The sequence below is a fragment of the Cyprinus carpio genome, chromosome A11 (genome assembly GCF_018340385.1).
Source record: "Cyprinus carpio isolate SPL01 chromosome A11, ASM1834038v1, whole genome shotgun sequence".
Taxonomy (NCBI): Eukaryota; Metazoa; Chordata; class Actinopteri; order Cypriniformes; family Cyprinidae; genus Cyprinus; species Cyprinus carpio.
The window spans coordinates 15,912,039-15,919,439 of record NC_056582.1 but is presented as its reverse complement, the minus strand read 5'-3'; the positions used below and the strand labels follow the sequence as shown (position 1 = coordinate 15,919,439).

General features: G+C 32.7%; 1 long non-coding RNA gene across 2 annotated transcripts; it reads right to left on the bottom strand.

Moving 5' to 3' along the window:
• Positions 1-1,888: 1,888 nt before the first annotated feature.
• Positions 1,889-7,401, bottom strand: LOC122146721. 2 transcript variants are annotated; one of them, XR_006161241.1, is made up of 3 exons: positions 7,093-7,401; positions 5,798-5,875; positions 1,889-2,880 (listed from the first exon to the last, which is right to left on the bottom strand). It is a non-coding gene; the product is annotated as an uncharacterized LOC122146721 (long non-coding RNA). The 2 variants fall into 2 exon arrangements; XR_006161242.1 differs by having other exon boundaries at positions 1,889-2,618.

Sequence of the window (7,401 nt, the reverse complement as noted above, 5' to 3'; positions counted from 1 at the left end):
AGTCTTTAGTGACTCTCTGTATATTTTCATACATTTTCATTAAACAGAAATAATGAACAGACTGACCTGGTATAGAGAAAAAGGCTCAGTGCAGGAAAACAAGAATATTATTTTATAGTTTGATTACCACAAGGAACAAGATATGAGCTACTACTAATATTTGTATTCCTTTTTTTGTGTGTGTTAACAAGTATTCAAGTTTTCCACAAGTAGATTTCAATAAATGCCTAATTAAGTAAACAGATATTTTTATTATTTTTTTTTATTATTATTATTTAGCATGAAACTAGTCCTCAAAAATGAGGCCATATAATGAAAAAAAGGGAAACCAACAAAAGCAAGGCTCAGACTCTGACTATATCTTAGTGCAACTTACAGTGAAACATAAAAGAAAATGCTAACAAATGCATTTCTGACATATGTCCACTAACATATTGTATGGCTCCAGTTCTGGTTTATTAAAACTAAATTAGAACCAGAATCTACTCATAAACAGTGTGATTAGTCCAATGAGCCATACAGATCTATCTATCATCTATCTATCTACCTATACATACTGTACATACACTAGAAGTGGATATTTAGCATTTTTAAGACATTTGCAGATCAGTAGGCCTACATCACACCAGAGCTGTTTACAAAAATAAATAAATATTATGTTATGTATGCGTAATGAGAAATCAGAAACCCTCTGCATAAGTCATAAATGTCACTGTAGTTCTGGAGAAAACGTTGGCTATTAATGCAGAGCTGCCTCTCTACCTGCAAAAGTACGGTCTCTCCGGTGAGCTGTTTGTGTGGATTCAAGCAGCAGAAGCAGCTGTAGAAACAGGCCCTGATAGTGTGAGACATTAAAACAGCCTGTGAGGGCGAGAACTCACTGATATGTGACAGCCATTTTACTGTTGAAGTGAAGAGCACAGCTGTGTCTGTGTGCTCTCAGATAAAAGTCCAGTGAAACTGCCATGAGAAGAGTAGGACGCCGTGTGGGAATCTGAGTTTAAAGCCGATATCAGAGAGAATCTCCAGATTTTTTTTTTTTTTTTTTTTTTTTTCTACAATTATATTATGACTTTACAGGAAATTACCATAGACTATATAAAAACATGGACATAGTGTTAACATGGGGAGTCTATGGGACTGACTCCCTTTCAGCCAGTCGATGAATTGCAGTTTTAGTCACTTCCGTGTTGGTTTCACGAGAGAGACCGGAAGGTTGCCGCTTGGAAATTACATGCTGTCACACCAATCATCCCAAGCAATCGAGTGATATCGCTTTTATTCAAGAGTTCAATAAACAAGAAGTTAATATTGAGTTACTACTTTTTATTTTAGAATATTGCATTTTATTTTTTAATTATTGTTGCACAGTTTCTTTGTTAATTATTGTAATAAAGCACATATATTAAGGCGACAAATAAAGATGGTGTTTTTGAATTATTCATTTATCTTTTTTTTGATCAACACACAGTAATGGCCTTATTAAATCAGCCCCTTTTATACTACACGGGTTAATGTGTCCCTGAATGCTTGAATCTGTTTGGCTGACGAACGTTCTGAGGTGTGCAATTATTTTCTGGGACGCTTCGCGTCATGGCCGCATCACCACCTCGGGTGTGCATTATTTTTTGGAAAACAATTTCAATTAACCCGTCGTCAAACGATTCCTTACCTATTGAACTAACAAATCAGTTGAGTTTGACATATGATCTATTGAACAAATCAGTTGAGAGAATGATTCAATGAATCACTCATTAAAACAGCCACGCCTTTTGTTTGTTTGTGTGTATGTGTTTTGATGAGTTTGTTTCGTGTGGAAAGTCACTTTCGTTCATAAATAGCTTATATGTTTTCTTTTTTTCTCTCTTTCTGTTGTAGTAGTGTGTATTATTAATAATTGAATGTCAGTCTGTAAGGGGTTTTCACATATTTTATCTTGCAATGTTTTCAAAGTTTGAATGCAGAATAACCGAATCGGATTCACTCACTTGTCGCCACCTACTGGCATAACAATGTAAATTACAGGAAGATTCACTAGACAGACTGATAGTCCATCTACATGTAAATACTGACAGGCAGAGTGATTCAAGCAGTGAAAAGTCCCAGTGCTGTTCTGAATATGGCTTTTCAGTCACGCTCAATTCATTATCTCATATCTGAGGAAAACAACCAGAGGCTTTTTTGATTTACAAAAACAAGTTTTTGTTCCCCCTCAAACTACAAAATATTATGTTTTCGCTCCAAATAGTTACAAATCAACAAGATAACACTGCCATGTCATTTTATTGTGATTTATTTTAGCTATAAAACAACATAGAGTGCTATACATTAGGTAGGGGCTATTAGCTGGTAATGATTTTTGTCTTGAAAGTCATTCCTGACCCGCTGGCTGAGCTTCCTGGGGTGAGACAGTGCTGTAAGGTGGTCACAAATCTAGTGTTGTCCTCATAACTTCCCTGACCAATTGGCTCGCTGGTCTCTGCCAAATGACTCAGCTGTCCCTTCCAGGGTCCAGCCCATCGCTCTGCCAGAATAATGCCACAGATAACGGCTCCAACTGGGGCCATTCCTCCACAGAAGCTGCTCGGTCATCATTCAAACTAGTAAAAAACAGGGATCTGGAAAAAATGATTTAAAAGAGGAGTGCAGATGGATTTGCCTTTCATCAACATAAAACTGATTAGTAGCTATATGAGGGATTCCATCTGTTATGGAAGCTTTTGGGATTGATGGATGAGGGGTGGATTGTGACTGAGGTGAGTAAAAGAAGAAATGTCCAGACCTCATCTCAACACAGTCCACCCTTCTGGAATCAATTGAGCTAGCTCAGGGCATCGTATCCACACACAGCCTCGATTTTATGCCCAATCAGCAAAGTAACTGAAACACAGCATTAAAAATGAAAGAACTAAAGTATTAAACTTACAGATATTCATAGCAAACTGTAATTGATATTTTCGATATAAAATGAAAATGCAGAAAAAGCAGACTTCTGCTTCGTGTGGTATTGCTTTAAAATAAATCATGTGTGATTGATGCCTCTGCCATGCTTCAGAGAATGGATTCAATTTATTTGGAAATGTAAAGGATGGGTCTTACTGAAAGCTGGTGAGTAGGATTTACTGAGACCTTGAGTGCATGAGGATTTGTTGAATCATAAATTCACTAATATGTAGTGTGCATTGAAGAATGATTTTAAGTTAAAGATAATTAAAGATGAAAACGGCACCTCAAAACAGATTAAAAAAAAAAAAAAAAAAAGTAAAGAACAATATAGTGCCTTAGTTTTGTAAACCAGCCCAGGCCCAAGGAAAGATATTTTAAGTGAACAATGAAGACAATGCTGCCATCTGCTGACCAAAGTTTGTCATTGTCATTTTGGCAAATACAGTTTGACTAGCTTTAATATGGAATCAGAAGCTGCATCCCTATTCATATGGTCCCTATGCAGTGTTCACTAATATTTACATACTAACTAGAATTATTAACTGGGGTGGGGGGAGCATAACATGTTTAAATAAATGTATGTATACAATACCAGTAAATTTTTTGAATGTTTAAGGTTTATGCTTTTTTTGGGAAGAAATCTTTTTATTTAAGCAAAAAGTACAGTAAAAGATTTTTTTTTTCATGCCATCACAGGAATAAAGTACATTTTAAAATATATAATTATAGTAAACAGTTCTTTTAAATTGTAATAAAAATTCACAATATTACAGTTTTACTTAAATAAGTGCAGCCTTGTTGAGCATGAGAGACTTTCAAAAGATTAAAACATTTTTTTAAAAATCTGAATTATTTCAAACTTTTGACTGGTATTGTACATTAATATACATACTACATACATTTATATTTATTTACAAAAGTAAATTACATATTATGTTTTAACAAAATACTTAATCTACAACTTTCAGATATTTTCAAATTTTTCACCCCTTACTCTTTATAGCGCTCAGAAATTTGAGTAGGGTGACCAGTCCAAAAAATGTTCTCATGCATAGCATAGATATCAATCATTCACAGTTTATTCAATTATTCAAGACGTGTTATTTGTTGGTTAACAACATATATGAAAAAATATATAATAGAACATAAAAGAAACACATATTCACCTAGAGAATGCCAAATAAATAAAAATGTCCCTTTTCACTTTTCTTCTCTACCTTGATATACTACGCACAAATTGTCACTAGATGGCGACAGAGTATGTGTATTATTTATTTATTTTATGTTTTTCTCGTTCCACCACCTTTTTATTTTTCTTTCAACGTGGCAGATGGCATAATGAAAACAATTTGGTGCCAGATAAGTCTTTAGCTGCAGGGCATGTCTGAAGGGCATTAAAGACTGTAGTAATATGTTTTTTTTTTTTTTTTTTCCTGCAGTCTCTCAGTGAATGTGCGCATGTCCTCGAGCTGAGTTACCCAACGACCCAGAGTTCACAGTGTTAAGTGGGTCAGACGTGACGCTGTGGCGTCTAGAGGAACGGTCTGTCATAACCCTCACACTCAACAGTCCACAGTGTTAAATAGGTCAGTCACAGCAGGTCACGCACAACCATGTCCACCGTGGAGCAATTTGTTCTGTGAAGTGTGTAAGTGTACGAAGTGTACATGTGTGCTGTAAATATTAATGTAAAGTTATTTTTTTACCACAGTAGTAGTCTAGAGGGTTTTCAAGCTTTTAGATGCTACAAACCCCAAAATATGATCAAAAGGCAGCTATATATTTTAATGTATAAAGACCCATTTTATCCTGCAAAACTGAATATTACAAATGTGCAAAATATTTTATTACATTATTACTTTTCTTTTTTCGCTACTCAGGTACTGTACTATTAAATGTATTTATTTATTTTTAACAAACATTTTATTATTTGTTTAGTTTATTCTAATTTGCGATATTTATATTTTAATTGTAACTTTTTTTTTTTTTTTTTTTTTACTTTTTTGTCATCTTTCTCTAAACCTTTCTATGGACCCCCCAGCACTGTCTTGCAGCCTCTCATTTCATGTTCAAAGACCGAATTTATATTGTAAAAATCAATATTATCAGTAAATATTATTTGAAAAAATATTTAGTTTGTATTGTTACATTAAGTTTTTTCCCTACTCACTAAGGTAATGTACTGTTAGATGTATTTATTATTTATAATAAATGTTTTTGTTTATTTAAAAATATTTATATATTTCTAAATAAAAAGGATTTTAAAAAATTGTTTTAAATTTTTTTTCTTGAATTTTCCATGAATCCCTAGCACTCCCATGCAGCCCCTCATTTCCTGTGTAAAGACCCATTTTATACTGTAAAAATTTATATTATTAATGTGTAAAATATCATTTGAAAAATATTTGTTACATTACTAAGTTTTTCCCCTATACACACTAAAGTACTGGACAGTTTGATGTAGGTGCTATTTATTTATGATATATATTTTATTTATAGAAAATTAAACATTTAATTAATTAAATATCATCTCATTTTTATTATTTATTAATATATTTATAAATAAATATTTGTTTATTTAAAAATAGTTTTAAATGTATTTTGTTTTCCTCTAAACTTTTGTCCCTTTAGCACTTCCTTGCAGCTCCTCATTTCTAGCATAAAATCTAATGTTATTGATTGTAATTGTACAGACACTGACCTCAGACTTGCTTTTATAACCATCCTTAGAAAATACATAATACGAGTCTTTATCGGTTATAAACAAATCACACAGCAAGTCACTTTCTATATTGTTTAATACCAACAGACATCTTTCCATCCTTTTTAAAGCACTTAAATAATGCCTTACCTCAGTTTTTAATGTTTCACATGTGCTGAACACTGGCATATTTCATCCTCATAGTATAGTTTCCATTCCTCTCCATTTCTGTTTTAGAAAAAAAGATAATTCCGTTATTATGAACATCATCACAGTACTGTATCTCTCTGCCTCGCTTTTCTCTCTATCTGGCAAATTGCGTGGGTCTGGGACAAATTTGCAAAGCATTCGGATCTCTGTTTTGCATTAAGTTCCTCCACAGACCTTCAAAAGGCTCAGGTCTTTGGTTAAAGTTAGAGAGATGTGCAGATGATGTCTGGTAATTGTGGGGTGGAAGAGCTCCAGATCATCTATCTCAGAACACCATCAAAGGTCTTTCAGGGTTTAAGTGTTTAAAAATGGTGGCTCTCAAAAGGAATATGCTTTGAACCAGCAAACTCTTTAAATACGTCTTAATTTACTCCTGTGTGTATCTTAATTCTATCCACCATGTACAGTAAAATAGAAACAAATACATTCTCTATGATTTTGTTCCACATAAAGCCTGAAGAACATTTACAACTGCTGCTACTGAAATGAGAATTGACCATATACAGATCTGGTAGTCGGTTAGAATTAGTTTTTGCCTAAAACAATTACAGAAATACATCCAACTGCTCAATAATTCACTTAACCGGACCATTCAAAAATGCACATATTGTGAATAATTTATGCTTTGAATGGTATGATACACAAATAATTACTATGTTCTAGGCTGCTGTACTGTAGTGTATTATTACAGTACATGCATGCTTATTACATTGAAGTATATTATGTTCTGTAAAAAGGCAGGCCTGGAAAATTCTTGTACACCGCTAATGACCCCCTATTTCCACTTTCGCATAAATGTATACAAAGTTTTGTGAATTTATTTCATGTATATTTTAAGCAATGTTAAAATAGCATATCTAACTCTTTCCCATACATTCTTTTTTCTCCCTTTTTTAATGATGACAATAATCATTATTATCATTCATTTATATAGTGGCTTTCCAAAAGTCACTGTACATACAACAACAACAACAACAATAAATAATAATAATAGTAATAATAATAATATAAATCTATACAGAAAAGACAAATATATATATATATATATATATATATATATATATATATATATATATATATATATATATATATATATATATATATATATTCAGAGAATTTGTACAAGAACAAACTGTGGCCATTTTTTTATTGTTGTTGTTGTTGTTTTTAAGATATACAGTACATGTTGTATAAATTGTAAATTGTGAAGAGGAAAAAAAAAACAATGAATTTACCTTTTTTAGTTTAGGCAAAAAAAAATTAAAAATAAAATAAATCCAAGCGCACAGTCCAAGTGATGATTCAGAGTAGTGATGAATTTCGGCTCAGGTCTCCATATGTAAGCAGCTGCTCTCACACACTGTCTCCTGCAGTCTGAATCAACACTTTGACAGCAGAATGAAAAAAAAAGCTTCCACACCTGACCAGTGTTCATGTCATAACTGTCCTAATGATGAAGATTTCTATGAAAGTGAACTGTTTAAAAAGGCTCATAGGTTTCAAAATATTATTACTATGTTGAAATGTTAAAATGTTTTGATAGG